This window comes from Gorilla gorilla, chromosome 9 (genome assembly GCF_029281585.2).
Source record: "Gorilla gorilla gorilla isolate KB3781 chromosome 9, NHGRI_mGorGor1-v2.1_pri, whole genome shotgun sequence".
In the NCBI taxonomy this organism is placed as follows: Eukaryota; Metazoa; Chordata; class Mammalia; order Primates; family Hominidae; genus Gorilla; species Gorilla gorilla.
In genome coordinates this window covers 95,009,687-95,024,546 of record NC_073233.2, presented here as the reverse complement: position 1 = coordinate 95,024,546, position 14,860 = coordinate 95,009,687, and the positions used below count along the sequence as shown (strand labels likewise).

General features: G+C 37.2%; 1 protein-coding gene and 1 pseudogene across 8 annotated transcripts in view; one reads left to right on the top strand and one right to left on the bottom strand.

Annotated features, from left to right (window-relative positions):
- Nucleotides 1-14,860, bottom strand: part of TMEM135 (transmembrane protein 135) — a 360,134-nt gene that overhangs the window by 188,904 nt on the left and 156,370 nt on the right. The gene's annotated exons all lie outside the window — the stretch shown is intronic.
- LOC109028692 (E3 ubiquitin-protein ligase XIAP-like) overlaps nt 1-14,860 on the top strand; it is a 41,408-nt pseudogene that overhangs the window by 1,150 nt on the left and 25,398 nt on the right.

Below are 14,860 nucleotides of genomic sequence, written 5' to 3'. Positions count from 1 at the left end.
AACCAGATCCTTCACATGCGCAATTCATAAGAGTTCGCTCCTAATGAGAACCTAACGCTGTCACTGATCTGACAGGAGGCAGAGCTCAGTCGGCAATACAAGCGATGGGGAGAGGTTGTAAATACAGACGAAGCTTCTCTCATTCGCCTGCCATTCACCTCCTGTTGTATGGCCCAGTTCCTAACAGGCCACGGACCAGTATTGCTGGGGACCCCTCCCCTATGAGGTATGTTCTATTTTAATTTTATTTTATAGGTAAGGAAATTCAGGCATAGAAAAGTCACTTTCCCAGGGACACACTGCACGTGGCAAACTCAGGATCACAAATCAGGTATTCTATGTCCAAAGCCCAAGTAAGTTTATAATAATCACTATGCAGTATATCCTCTCATGAAGATTAAATTATATTCATGGTAGTCTTAGGCAAGAAATTATTCATTTATTCATCACTGAGGAGTTGAATGTTAACTGTGGGCCAGGCACACAGCATTGCAGATATAATAGTATACATAACACATTCCCTATCCCCAGCAGACCACACTCTAGTGAGGGATACACACCAACAAACAATTCTCCCATTCTGAAAAAGGCAAAACTATAGAGACAGTAAAAAGTGGCTGCAAGGGATGAATAGGTGGAGCACAGGGGATTTTCAGGGCGGTGAAACTATTCTGTATGATACCGTAATGGTGGATATATGACATTATGCATTTGTCCAAACCCACAGAACTATACAACACAAAGAATTATCCTCAATGTAAACTATAAGCTTCAATTAATAATAAGGCATCAATATTGGTTCATTAATTGTAACAAATGTAATGCATTAATGCAAGATTTTAAAAATAGGGGAAACAGAGTAATATGAGACCTTTCTGTACTTTCCACTCAAGGTTTCTATAAAGCAAAAACTGGTTTAAAAAAATAAAGCCTATCAGCACAATAGGAAGAGTATAAATAAATAAATAAATAAATAAAGCCTAATTTGTAAAAGGATATATGTACAATCTAAAAAGAAAGAAGAAACCAGAAGGCCACATCCCAAGGTTAAAAAAAAAAAGAAAATAAAACTGTAACTAAACACATAAATTAGAATTAGCACCTTTTATGCAAACCAATTTATTTAATCAATATAAAAAATGGGTAAAATTAGATCACTCCAATAATTTGAATTTAACTCATTTTAAAACATCTAATGAGCCTGGTACAGTGTCTCACTCCTGTAAACCCAGCACTTTGGGAGGCCAAGATAGGAAGAGCGCTTGAGGCCAGGAGCTCAAGACCAGCCTGGGCAACTTATTGAGACCCAGTCTCCACAATTAAATAAAAAATTAAAAGAAATTAAAATTATAAAAGGTTTAACAGCTACTCATCCCATACTATAGTTCCAAGAGTCATTGATAATGATAGCGATACCCAGATACACAGTCTAATCTCTATAACCCATGAAAAAGACAGTAGGGAAAGAAGAGGGGATGGCAGGACACAAGGAGGAACTGTCAATATGAAAGGCCATTCTCTTTCCACATCAGGAATTAGTCATATGATTTCTAACATGATCTCAATAGAACATTACTTTCAAAGAGGTATGTCCTAACTTCCAGTTTGTTCATCCAGGCCCTCTTAGGAAAACAGTAGAAAGATGAAATTTAATGTCCTTCACTATCCTTACTATCATCATTATCATAGAATTTATTGATAAGCATGAAAGCAAAACACAAATGAAACAAGATCAGCAGAGTAGGGGATGGAAAAAGCCTGGGCCCTCGATATCACTGAATCCTGGAACTGGTACTCTCAAGACTCCTTGTAATTTACTTAAAAAAAAAAAAATGATGAGTTCATGTCCTTTGTAGGGACATGGATGAAATTGGAAACCATCATTCTCAGTAAACTATCGCAAGAACAAAAAACCAAACACCGCATATTCTCACTCATAGGTGGGAATTGAACAATGAGATCACATGGACACAGGAAGGGGAATATCACACTCTGGGGACTGTTGTGGGGTGGGGGGAGGGGGGAGGGATAGCATTGGAGATATACCTAATGCCAGATGACGAGTTAGTGGGTGCAGCGCACCAGCATGGCACATGTATACATGTACCCTAAAACTTAAAGTATAATAAAAAAAAATAATAATAAATAAATAAATAAATAAATAAATAAATGCTGGAACTGGTACCCTCAAGACTCCTTATAATTTATTTTTTTTAAAAATGTACTTATACTGCAAGTCACCTGTAATTACGAATCCTGCTACTTGTATCCTAAGAAATCTAGAAGCCCACTGAAGAACTTGCCTCAATTTATTAAAATAAAATCATTATCTTGGAGTATACACTCTGCATTCCTATATTCTTTGTTCTAGATGTCTGGAGAATTATGAAATCACTTCCTGAATACTTACATTCTATTAATTTAGGGTTCATTTTTTCCAAAGACAGAATGTAACCAGTTGTATAGTATTTATGACAAAAACATTAAGAAATAACAGCTGAGTGCAATGGCTCACGCCTGTAATCCCAGGACTTTCAGAGGCTAAGGAGGGCAGATCACCTGAGGTCAGGAGTTTCAGACAGGCATGGCTAACATGGCAAAACCACATCTCTACTAAAAATACAAAAATTAGCCAGGTGTGGGGGCACACGCCTATAACCCCAGCTACTCAAGAAACTGAGGCACAAGAATTGCTTGAACCCAGGGGGCAGAGGTTACAGTGAGCCCAGATTGCCCCACTCCACTCCAGCCTGGGCGACAGAGCAAGACTCCATTTCAAAAAAAAAAAAAAAAAAAAAATTGGCCAAGCATGGTGGATCACGCCTGTAATCCCAGCACTTTGGGAGGCCTAGGCAGACGGATCACCTGAGGTCAGGAGGTCGAGACCAGCCTGGCCAATATGGCGAAACCACATCTCTACCAAAAATACAAAAATTAGCCGGTCATGGTGGTGTGTGACTGTAGTCCCAGCTATTAGAGAGGCTGAGACAGGAGAACTGCTTGAACCTGGGAGGCAGAGGTTGCAGTGAGCTGAGATCGTGCCACTGCACTCCAGCCTGGGCAACAGAACAAGACTCCGTCTCAAAAAAAAAAAAAAAAATTAAGGAATAAGGAACATGTATAGAAAAAAGCAAATCCTGCTAATAATACCAACCTTGCTGCTCCTTTCAACTACAAACCTATGCTAAGTTTTTTTTACGAGCAAAGTAGAGGTTTTAAATTTTAAAATCAGATAGTTAGAAGACACAAAAGCTCCAGATATTTAGAGTTAAGCTATAACTCTAGGTCAAAAAAAAAAAAAAAAAAAACCTGAAACCTGCTTAATTTCCAAATATGGAACAGCAAGGGCATTTGGAAGAAATAATTCACTGGAGCTTCTTAGAATCAACTTAAGCTTATATACTGTATAGTATTCCATTGCATAAATATAGAATTTACTTATTCATTCAACTACTAAGGGACCCTCGAGTTGAATTGAGTTTTCATAATTACAAACATGCTGCTCTAAAGATTCTTGCTGGTTTCTCCTATTTTCTACATACAGTTAGAAATTTTTCTAGAATATACTTAAAGAATGGGTTGATGTGTACATGTTTGGTTTTATTTAAAAGTAACAAACCATTTTCCAAAGTGTTTGCAAATTGGCACTCCTACCAGCAATAGATAAGAGTTCATTTCCTACTAGTATTTTTCTTAGAGTTAACAAAACAGTTCATCAAGTATCCTGAAGGTATCTAAACATACATCAAAGCATAATTATTTGTTCAACAAATATTTACTGACTACCTGCTTAATGGTACCATACATATAGTAGTAACTCAGTAATCAAAAGCATTTCCTGAAACTTCTCTTAGTAGGAAGAGAATCAACACTTAGTCTTGTAGAAATTCTCTTATTACAAGTATCAGAAACCTGCAAGAAAAAAAAAGAACACGCAGAAGGTTGAAACAGCTAGAGCAAAGATCTGGAGTCAGAGGAATACAAAGCAGTAAGAGATTTGAAGCAAATACATAAACATGTATATGCAAATGCATACAATCATACATGCTAACATACATGCATATACAAGCACAATTAAGACTAGGAAAAAGGGGGTCATCAAGGTATAGAAGGGCTGTAGTTTTGTTTTCCAGCTCTAAAATCCTTAACAGAAAATTAAGGTTAGAAACCAAGAGTTTTACTAGACCATACCACTATTATCTACAGCAATGTCTCTATTATCTGTGTAACCACTTCAGAGAATAACTAGAGTTGGACACAAAAAGCCAAAGTAAGATTCTAGATCAAGCATGATGAGATAGAACACTTATTTGCCTATCTGAATTTAAGAGATGTTCAAAGTTCCTCCCACCTCCAAAGCAGATATTTCTTCTCACAGAGCCTGAAACCACATGTACATTATTGTATTCTGCTGGACACTCAGCATTTTTTTTCATTCAATAACAAATATTTACATTAAGTTACAAGTATCAATGGACACAAGAAACTTAAAAAGATAAGCAACTGAAAAAAATAATAAAAACAAAACTAGGAACAGACATGCTGAAAAAGGTGCCAAAGCACCAAACAAAAAATGTGCCTACTTCACCACTTAATCAACACCTAGCCCTAACACTGGTAGGTAGGAAGAAACAAACTTGCTGTTGTCTTTAACTGACCTCTTACAGAAACTTAGTCTACTGAAGACTAACATCCTAAATTGGCATATAGTTTTGTTTGAATTTATATAATTTAATAGATTTCCAGTATACTATACCAAATTATACTCACTTCTAACTACATCAGAGTATCATACAAGTTCAATTCCACACATAACTTAGAATGGGAGAAAGAACTTGGGATCAAAACAGAGAAGCTCACAAAAAGAAAAAGTGACGTTCCAGATACTAAAATGCCAGTGCCACAAAACCTGGAGGCCATGAATCTTGATTAGCCCACAGAAAGGCCTGCCATGGAGACTGTGTGGCTGGCACCCATGGAGCAATAATTTGGAATGAATGGAGCCCTTAGTATTTTGTATTAATTGAAGTAAGACGTTTAGGAATCTGACACTTCAACTTAGATTAGTTCACACTAATTGAACACAATGCTAAACATTATCCTCAGACACCAAAGTGAAATGTTTAACAACCTATAAACAGGGCCTCGGTATTGAATTCTTTGTCTTATTTAAGTCAAAAGGAACCAGATTACTTTTTTTATGGTTTTAACAAAGTAAACAGGAGCTGGAAAATATCCAAAACCATTCAAATCGATGTTGTTTTTTTACCAGGCTAGGGCTGTTAACAAATATACCATAAATGAGCTCATAATTATCTACACTTATATATGTATTCTTGAAAAGGATGTAACAGATTCCAATTCTTAATCATTCCCCCTAATTCCACAATTTCTCACCATTTCCTGTACTAGTTTACCCCGCTTTTGACTTTTAATTCCATCATAAATTACTCTAATAAGAATTCAGAATCCAAACAAATTTTATAAACACATACAGTACATACACCTACTTAGTAATTAAAACCAGCCTTCATTAAAGGTAATGCTTCCTTCTAGTATTTCTATAGCATTTGCTATACTTCATGGGGACTTTATTAACAATTTTTTACACAAAAAATGAAAACCATGTTTTTTTAAAACCATCACATTCTAACCATACAATGAGTCCTTTTCTCCTGCAAGTATGTACATATAGTATATATATATATTTTAAAAAGCAAAGCAAAACAAAACCCCTAGAACTTTTAAATGTATACATTTTTAGTGAGAACTAAATTTCCTTCCAAAAAAAAAGAACACAGTATACTAAATTTTTTGCTAGAAAGTTAATGTAATTGTTTTAATTATAGTCATTTTTAAACTTTTTATTGAAAGGATGAATAATTATTAGTAAATGTTTAATGAAATATTATAAAATATTTGATAAAAGTGAAGTAATTTTAATATAAATGTTTTTGACACTATTTTATACATATAAATATACATTTATGCACACAGGCATAACAGTATGAACTTCTAAAGAGACAGCCACAAAAATTAAGTTTTAAGAGCCTACTGATAAATATTATTATAATTATTTTTCAAAATGATCAATAAAGATTTATGTTGATTTTGTGAATTAAAATACAGGTACTGTAGGCCGGGCATAGTGGCTCAAGCCCATAATACCAACACTTTGGGAGGCCAAAGCGGGTGGACCACTTGAGGTCAGGAATTCAAGACCAGCCTGGCCATAAAGCAGATCCCAATACAATAAAATATTGTTCCTTGATATCACTGTTGAAAACAAACAAGAAGGGGTGAGTGAGAATGGCAGGGAAATAAAAGGTATATGTTCCAGGTACTGAGTACGAAATTTGCTTTGTTAAAACAGTAAAATCAGTATAAATTTTAGGAGTTAAACAGAATTTATCTTCATTTAAGTAAATTATCTGTAAAGATTGTTTAAATGAATTTTGTAAAACATTTATATGTAAATTTTCTAGAGCTCTTATAATTTGATGCAGTAGTCTGAGAACTGACCCCCATCTTCTAAAACTGCTGTCCATCCCCTTTACAATTACTTCTTCCCAAATCAGCTGGAGTAACAGTTTTAAAAATGCAAACCCTATCACATCACTTTTTGCTTTTTAAAAGTCTCCAGTGGTTTTCTATTACACTTAAAGTCCGAACTCTTTACCACAGCCTACAATACCCTAAATACATTCTGCTTTTGTCTATCTTTCCAACCTCATTTCATACCATTCTGTCCAGACATAACAGACTCCTTAGCTACCAATCAAATGAATCAAACTTGTTCCCATCTTGGGACCTGTTTACTTATTATTCATTACACTCTTGCATAAGATTTTCTCAAGATGTATTAACAGCTCCTTTACATCATTCGGAGTGTACTCAATGTCATCTCTCCAGAGAGGCCTTTCCAGACCAAAAGCACCTCCACTCCCCCACAACTACTCTTACCCTGCTTATTTTCTACCTAGCGCTTCCACCTCTGACATTTACAATTTTAATTTATTTACTTATTGGATTATTGTCCCACTTTCCCTCTATTATGTAATGTCTACAAAGACAGCGCATTGGCTATCTGTGCCCTGGCCTCAAACACAACACACATGTATGTGTTTCATACCTAATTTAGTTGCTTTGGCTTTATAAACAGAAATCAATTTGGTTAGCTTGAGATAAAAATAGGAATTAAAGGGAAGGCCACTTTGATGGCTCAGAGAATTGAAAGAAGTTCTAACGAGTCAAGTCAAGTACAGAGCCTCATTCGTGCCCTGGCCTCAAAACAATACCAGACACAGAGCAATTACTCAGTATTTGTGAAGTAAGAGAAGTAGCAACTAAAGCAAGGAAACAAAATTAGTATTTACCCTAACAGCATTTTCTGTTTCAAGCACTGAAAGATAAATATGACTAAATAAAATCCCAGCTCTGGAAAAGCTTATCAGTGTAATGAGAGAAGAACAGAAGTAAGAGAGGAAGGCATAGAGGGGAAAAAGGAGGGAGGAAGGGATAAATGAAGGGAAGGAGGAGAAAGGAAGGAAAATTACTACTACAGAATAATGAACTAACAGCTATGGAAGAACAGAAGAGAATATAACCTAACATAGAGGAAAGATTTCTAAATTCAGATTTATCACTGTCATTGGTACATATCAGGATATAACAACACATACGTATTAAATGAAGATTACTCCACATGACCCTTTATGACACAGAGAAGCCTCATGAATGTCACTTGACTCAAAAAATGTCATTGAAAAAAAAAACTGAGTTATGCTTTAATTCAGGAAGAATGCTACCCAGGTCACATTTGAGCCATGCCCCCTTCCCCTGCGGCCTCCCAGCCGCTAAGGTAGTTTGATCCAGCACAAGATTATACCTAAATAAGCCAAACAGATTCTCCCTCTAAAGAATTAAAATTTGAGGTTAAAGGCAAGGTGGAAGGAAGGGAATGTTAGAGCTGAGTCACTTTAATGGCGGTGTCATATAAAAGGTCCTGCTGCTAAGTTCCCGTAGGTGCCCTAGTTCCATTTTTTCCTGAGACTCGACTCTTTAGAACTTCTTTCAATTCTGAGCCATCAAAGTGTCCTTCCCCTTAATTCCTATTTTTTATCTTAAGCCAACCAAATTGGTTTCTGTTTATAAAGCCAAAGCAACTAAATTAGACATGAAACATTGCTCATGTGAAATCATCCTAATGAAGAGCTAAAACAAGAGATTAAGGATTATAGACCTATTGCAAGGAGCAATGTTAAGTCATTACACACAGAGAAACTACAGTGATAGAGTAGAAAGAGAAAAACATTATCATCACTTAGTTTCAGGTGCAGATTCAAATCTTAGAGTCACTATTTCTTAGCTATATTATATAAGCTTGAGCAAGTAAATTAAATAATGTTTTCAGCTTGTTTCATGAGCTACTGATAATATGTGCTTTATGGGATTGTTTGAAGAATAAACAAGAGAAAAGTGTCAATAAACCCAGCAAAATGTCTGGAAGATAGTAGGGGCTCAATAAATGTTAATTCTCAACTTGTTTCCCAGTAAGAATAAGGCATCTATTGAGAGAATAAATAAAAAGGCAACTCTGGCTAGAGCAGGAATAAGCAAATACAGCACATGGCTAAATCCACTCCACCACCTGTTTTGTATGGCCCACAAAATAACAATTATTTTTCTATTTTTTAATAGTGTAGTGGGTTGAATATTGTCCCCACAAATGATAAATTGTATGCTGGTTCTTGTGAAAGTGACCTTATTTGGAAATAGGGTCTTTGTAGATGTAATCAAGCTAATGTAAAGTCATACTGTATTAGAGGAAACACCAAATCCAATGACAGGTGTCTTCATAAGAGAAAGAAGAGGGAATCCGAATACAAAATCACACAGACATAGAAGAAGGCCATGTGATGACAGAGGTAAAGATTAGAATGATGCGGCTATAAACCAAGGAACACCAAGGATTCCCAGGATCTACCCGAAGCTCAAAGAGGCAAGGAAAGGATTCTTCCCTAGAAACTTCAGAGGGAGCATAGCTCTGCCAACACCTTGCTTTCAGGTTTCTAGCCTCTGAACTGAGAGAGAATAAATTTCTGTTGCCTAAAGCCACCACGTTTGTGATAATTTGTTACAGCAGCCCTAGAAGACTAACATAAACAGTTTTAAGAGAACAAAAGAATGATATTTGTTGACATGTGAAAATAATATGATACCAAATTTCAGCGTCCATAAATAAAGTTTTATTGGAACACAGACACATTCATTTGTTTACACATTGTCTATGTATGTTTTCATTCTACGCTGGCAAAGTTAAATAGTTGCCACAGGGGACCATATGACCCACAAAGCTGGCAAAATTTACTGTGAAGCTCTAAATAGAAAAAGTTACTCAACTTCTGGACTTCAGCATTAATGTTTAAGGGAGGAATTAATACCTGAGAGAGGGTTCAGGTGCAGTACTGAGTACTGATGAGTACTGCATAGTACTGATGAGATCTGACCAAGCAATAGCCGGATAGATTTAAAAACGAAATGATCTGGCCAGGCAGGGTCGCTCACGCCTGTAATCCCAGCACTTTGGGAGGCCAAGGCGGGTGGGTCACCTGAGGTCAGGAGTTTGAGATCAGCCTGGCCAACATGGCGAAACCCCGTCTCTACTAAAAATACAAACATTAGGTAGGCATGGTGGCAAGCGCCTACAATCCCAGCTACTTGGGAGGCTGAGGCAGGAGAATCGCTTGAACCTGGAAAGTGGTGGTTGCAGTGAGCCGAGATTGTGCCACTGCACTCCAGCCTGGGCAACAGAGCGAGACTCCATCTCAAAAAAAAATAAATAAAAAATAAATAAATAAAAATAAAAACTAAATGATAAATGAACAAAAACTCTGGAGATTTTTATGATTTTATGATGACAAATTTAAAGTTTTAAAATATTTAAAGTTTTAAAATAAATCAGGATTTGACAAAAACAAAAACAAAAACAAAAAACCTAGCAAAACATATACCTACCAGTCAAGAATAGTCTGTTGTCTTTGTGAAATAACTTAGATGACAGCAGTCATTGTTATGGGGAAGCTGGATATAATGGAAGAATGTGGAATAAAACTATTAATTTGCTTTAATATGTATAATGTAGACAGAAAATATCTAGCAGAGATCTCCTGAAAATAGTACAAAATGGAATTGAAAAAAATGATTTAAAAATTCAGATGTAGACTGACACCCTCCAGTCTTCTCTTTGCTGTTGATGTGCCAAGTCTAAGCAATTAAACTGTTTTACTAATTGAACACCATAAGAACCTAACTGGCCAAGTTATCAAATCTAGTCCTACTATGATCTACCCTTAAGAGGACATTCAGGCCAGGCGCAGTGGCTTACGCCTATAATCCCAGCACATTGGGAGGCTTAGGCGAGCGCATCTCCTGAGGTCAGGAGTTCGAGACCAGCCTGGCCAACATGGTGAATCCCCGTCTCTACTAAAAATACAAAAATTAGTCAGGCTTGGTGGTGTGTACCTGTAGTCCCAGCTACTCAGGAGGCTGAGGCAGGAAATCACTTGAACCCAGGAGGTGGAGGTTGCAGTGAGCCAAGATCGCATCACTGCACTCCAGCCTTGGCAATAGGGTAAGACTCCATCTCAAAAAAAAAAAAAAAAAAGTACATTCAAAATGATTGTCCTAAAGTAGAAAGTTTAATCTACTGTGGAACTTCTGTAGCTAATTTTTTAAAAATTAATAAAATGTTATTTAAACTCCTGTGCTCAGTATATAATACCTTTCAAAATTGGACCAAATCCCTCCTTCCAGTCCCATCTCATACCACTCCTCAATATCCCAGAAGCTTCTCCTATATTTAACATTGTTACATACACCTGTAACACCCCATGCTTACTCTTTTGCAATACTCATCATAATTTTAATTATTTATTCTTCTACATTATACTGAATTTATGATAGGATTATGTCTGTCAGGTTCACTATGCTATCCACAGCACCCAAACTGGTACATAGGTGTACAATAAATATTAGTTGAATAAAGAATAAATAAATGAAAAAATAAAGGATGAATAAATATGCCCCATCAACTCAGGACTCCCTGTGCACACAACGCTCCCTCAGGTGAGAATTCTCTTTGCTTTGTTTACCTATCCAGAAAATTCTTGCTCATCCTTCAAGAATGCAGACTCCACAGAAAATCTTTCCCTACAATTTCTGGCAGTTGTTCTGCCCCTTCTTCCACTTTGCTAAAACAATATTTACCATATCATACAGTAATGTACATATTGAATGGTACCTACATCTCACTAAACCTTGAGCTTCTCAATTCATCATTGTTTCCCCAACACTTAATTCAATGTACAAAACATATGAAGAGTCAAACTTTGCTGGGTAAATGAATTAACATTATCTTGAAAATTTAATTCAAGATAACAAAGTTCTAGATCATGTATTTTCACTCTTAGAAATTAGCTTTCACAATACACTGAAGTGCTTTAAATGATTATAATTACTATTTTAGTTCAAACAAAATTTAGAAATTAATGAAATTCCCATCTGTAATCCCAGCACTTTGGGAGGCCGAGGCAGGTGGATCATGAGGTCAGGAGATCGAGACCATCCTGGCCAACACGGTGAAGCCCTGTCTCTACTAAAAATACAAAAATTATCTGGGCATGGTGGCACATGCTTGTAGTCCCAACTACGAGGCTGAGGCAGGAGAATCGCTTGAACCAGGGAGGTGGAGGTTGCAGTGAGCCGAGATCATACCACTGCAATCCAGCCTGGGCGACAGAGCGAAACTCTGTCTCAAAAAAAAAAAAAAAAAAAAGAAATTTCATCTCATGCTATATTTTATTATACAAGTAATATATCCCCATGATACGACTAAAAAGTAGTCCAGAACAGTGGTTCATGCCTGTTAAATCCCAGAGTTTTGAGAGGCCAAAGTGAGAGAATCACTTAAGTCCCAGGAGTTCAAGACCACCCTAGGTAACATAGTGAGATGCCATCTCTACAAAAATTAAAAATTAAAAAATTAGCTGGTCATAGTGGTGCATGCCTGTGGTCCCAGCTACTCAGGAGGATGGCTTGAGCCCAGGAGATCAAGGTTACAGTGAGCTGTGATTGTGATTGCACCACTGCACCCCAGCCTGGATGACAAAGTGAGACTGTCTCAAAAAAAAAAAAAAAAGAAGAAGAAGAAGAAAAAAACAGACTAATAAGTTCATTTATATAACATGAAACCCTTTTCCCACCAATGTTTCCCATTTCAGAAATATTAACTATAATTATTCATTCAGCATTTTCAAATGAATATTTTCAGTCCTTTGTCATGCAAATGACTACATACATACAATGACTGCATATGCATATGCAGGCAATCTTATTTTATTGCACTTCACAGATACTGCTTTTTTTTTTTGTTTACAAAGTAAAGGTTTGCGGCAACACTGCATGGAGCAAGTCTATCCAAGATATTTTTCCAAGAGCATGTGCTCACTTTGTCTCTGAATCACATTTTGGTAATTCTCCTAACATTTCAAACTTTCTCATTATTAGCATATCTGTCATGTGATCAGTGATCTTTAATGTTTTTGTTTTGTTCTGTTTTTGAGACAGTCTTTCTATCACCCAGGCTGGAGTGCAGTGGCACGATCTCAGCTCACTGCAACCTCCACCTCCCAGGTTCAAGTGATTCGTGCCTCAGATACTAGCGTAGCTGGGATTACAGGCGTGCATCACCAAGACCGGCTAATTTTTGTACTTTTAGTAAAGACATCATTTCGCCATGTTGGCCAGGCTGGTGGCAAACTCCTGGCCTCAAGTGATCTGTCCTCCTTGGCCTCTCAAAGTGCTGCGATTACACGCATAAGCCATCGCGCCTGGCCTATTATCATTCATGTTACCATTGCAATTGCTTTGGGGTGCCACGAACTGCAAACCATATAAGACAGCAAACTTAATAGATAAATGTTGTGTGTGTTTTGACTGCTCCACCAACTGACTGTTCCCCCATCTCACTCACTCTCCTCAGGTCTCCCTATTCCCTAAGACACAACAATATTGAAATTAGGCCAATTAATAACCTTGCAATTCTAAGTGTTCAAGTGAAAAGAAGAGATATATGTCTTTCACTTTAAATCAAAAACTAGAAATAATTAAGCTTAGTGAGGAAAGCATGTTGAAAGCCAAGATAGGCCAGAGCTAGGCTTCTTGTTCCAGTTAGCCAAGTTGTAAATGCAAAGGAAAGTTCTCAAAGGAAATTAAAAGTGCTATACCAGTGAATACACGAATGATAAGAAAGCAAAACAGCCTTATTGCTGACACAGAGCAAGTTTTAGTGGTCTGAATAGAAGATTAAACCAACCACAACATTCCCTTCACCAAAACCTAATCCAGAGCAAGGCCCTAACTCTCTTCAATTCTATGAAGGCTGAGAAAGGTGAGGAAATTGCAGAAGTGTGAAGCTAGCAGAGGTGGGTTCATGAGATTTAAGGGAAGAAGCTATCTCCATAACATAAAAATGCAAGGTGAAGCAGCAAGTGCTAACATAGAAGCTACAGGAAGGGCTGGGCACGGTGGCTCACGCCTGTAATCCCAGCACTTTGGGAGGTCACGATGGGCGGATCATGAGGTCAGGAGAGCAGCTTGGCCAACATAGTGAAACCCCATCTGTACTAAAAATACAAAAAATTAGCTGGGCATGGTGGCAGGCACCTGTTATCCCAGCTACTTGGGAGGCTAAGGCAGGAGGATCACTTGAACCCAGGGGGTGGAGGTTGCAGCGAGCTGAGATCGTGTCATTGCACTCCAGCCCGGGCAACAGTGTGACACACCATCTCAAAAAAGAAAAAAAAAAAAGCTACAGGAAGTTATCCAGAAGATCTAGCCAAGATTGTTGATGAAGGTGGCTATACTAAACAACAGATTTTAGACAAAGGAGCCTTACATTGGAAGAAGATGTCATCTATGACTTTTGCAGCTAGAGAAAAGAACTCAATGCCTGGCTTCAAACCTTTAGAGAACAGACTGACTTGCCATACAACTGGTGACTTTAAGTTTAAGCCAATGACCATTTACCATTCTGACAATGCTAAGGCCCTTAAGAATTACGCTAAATCTACTCTGCCCACGTTCCATAAATGAAACAAAGCACACATGTGTTTATAGCATGGTTTACTGAATATTTTAAGCCCACTGCTGAGACCTGCTACTCAGAAAAAAAAAAAAATTCCTTTCAAAATATTACTACTCATTGACAACACACCAGGTCACCCAAGCAGTTGGATGTACAAGATTAATGTTGTTCTCATGCCTGCTAATACAATATCCATTCTGCAGCCCATGGATCAAGGAGTAGTTTGAACTTGCAAATCTTATTACTTACAACTATTTCATAAAGCTGTAGTTGCTTTATGAGTGACTGATGAGAGAATGATTCCTCTGATGGATTGGGGCAAAGCAAATTGTAAACCTTCTGGAAAGAACTCACCATTCTACATGCCATTAAGGACATCTGTGATTCATGGGAGGTGGTCTAAATATCAACATTAACAGGAGTTTGGAAGACATTGATTCCCACCCTCATAGATGACTTAGAGGGGTTCAAGACCAGTGAAGGAAGTAACTGCAAATGTGGTAGAAAGAGCAACAGAACTAGAATTAGAAGTGAAGCTGGAAGATGTGACTGAATGCCTCCAATCTCATGATAAATCTTGAACAGATCAGGAGTTCTGTTTTTTTCTTATGAATGAGAAAAAAAAGAGGCTTCTTGAAATGAAATTTACTCCTGGTGATTATGCTGTGGACATTATTGAAATGACAACAAAGAATTTAGAATATTACATAAACT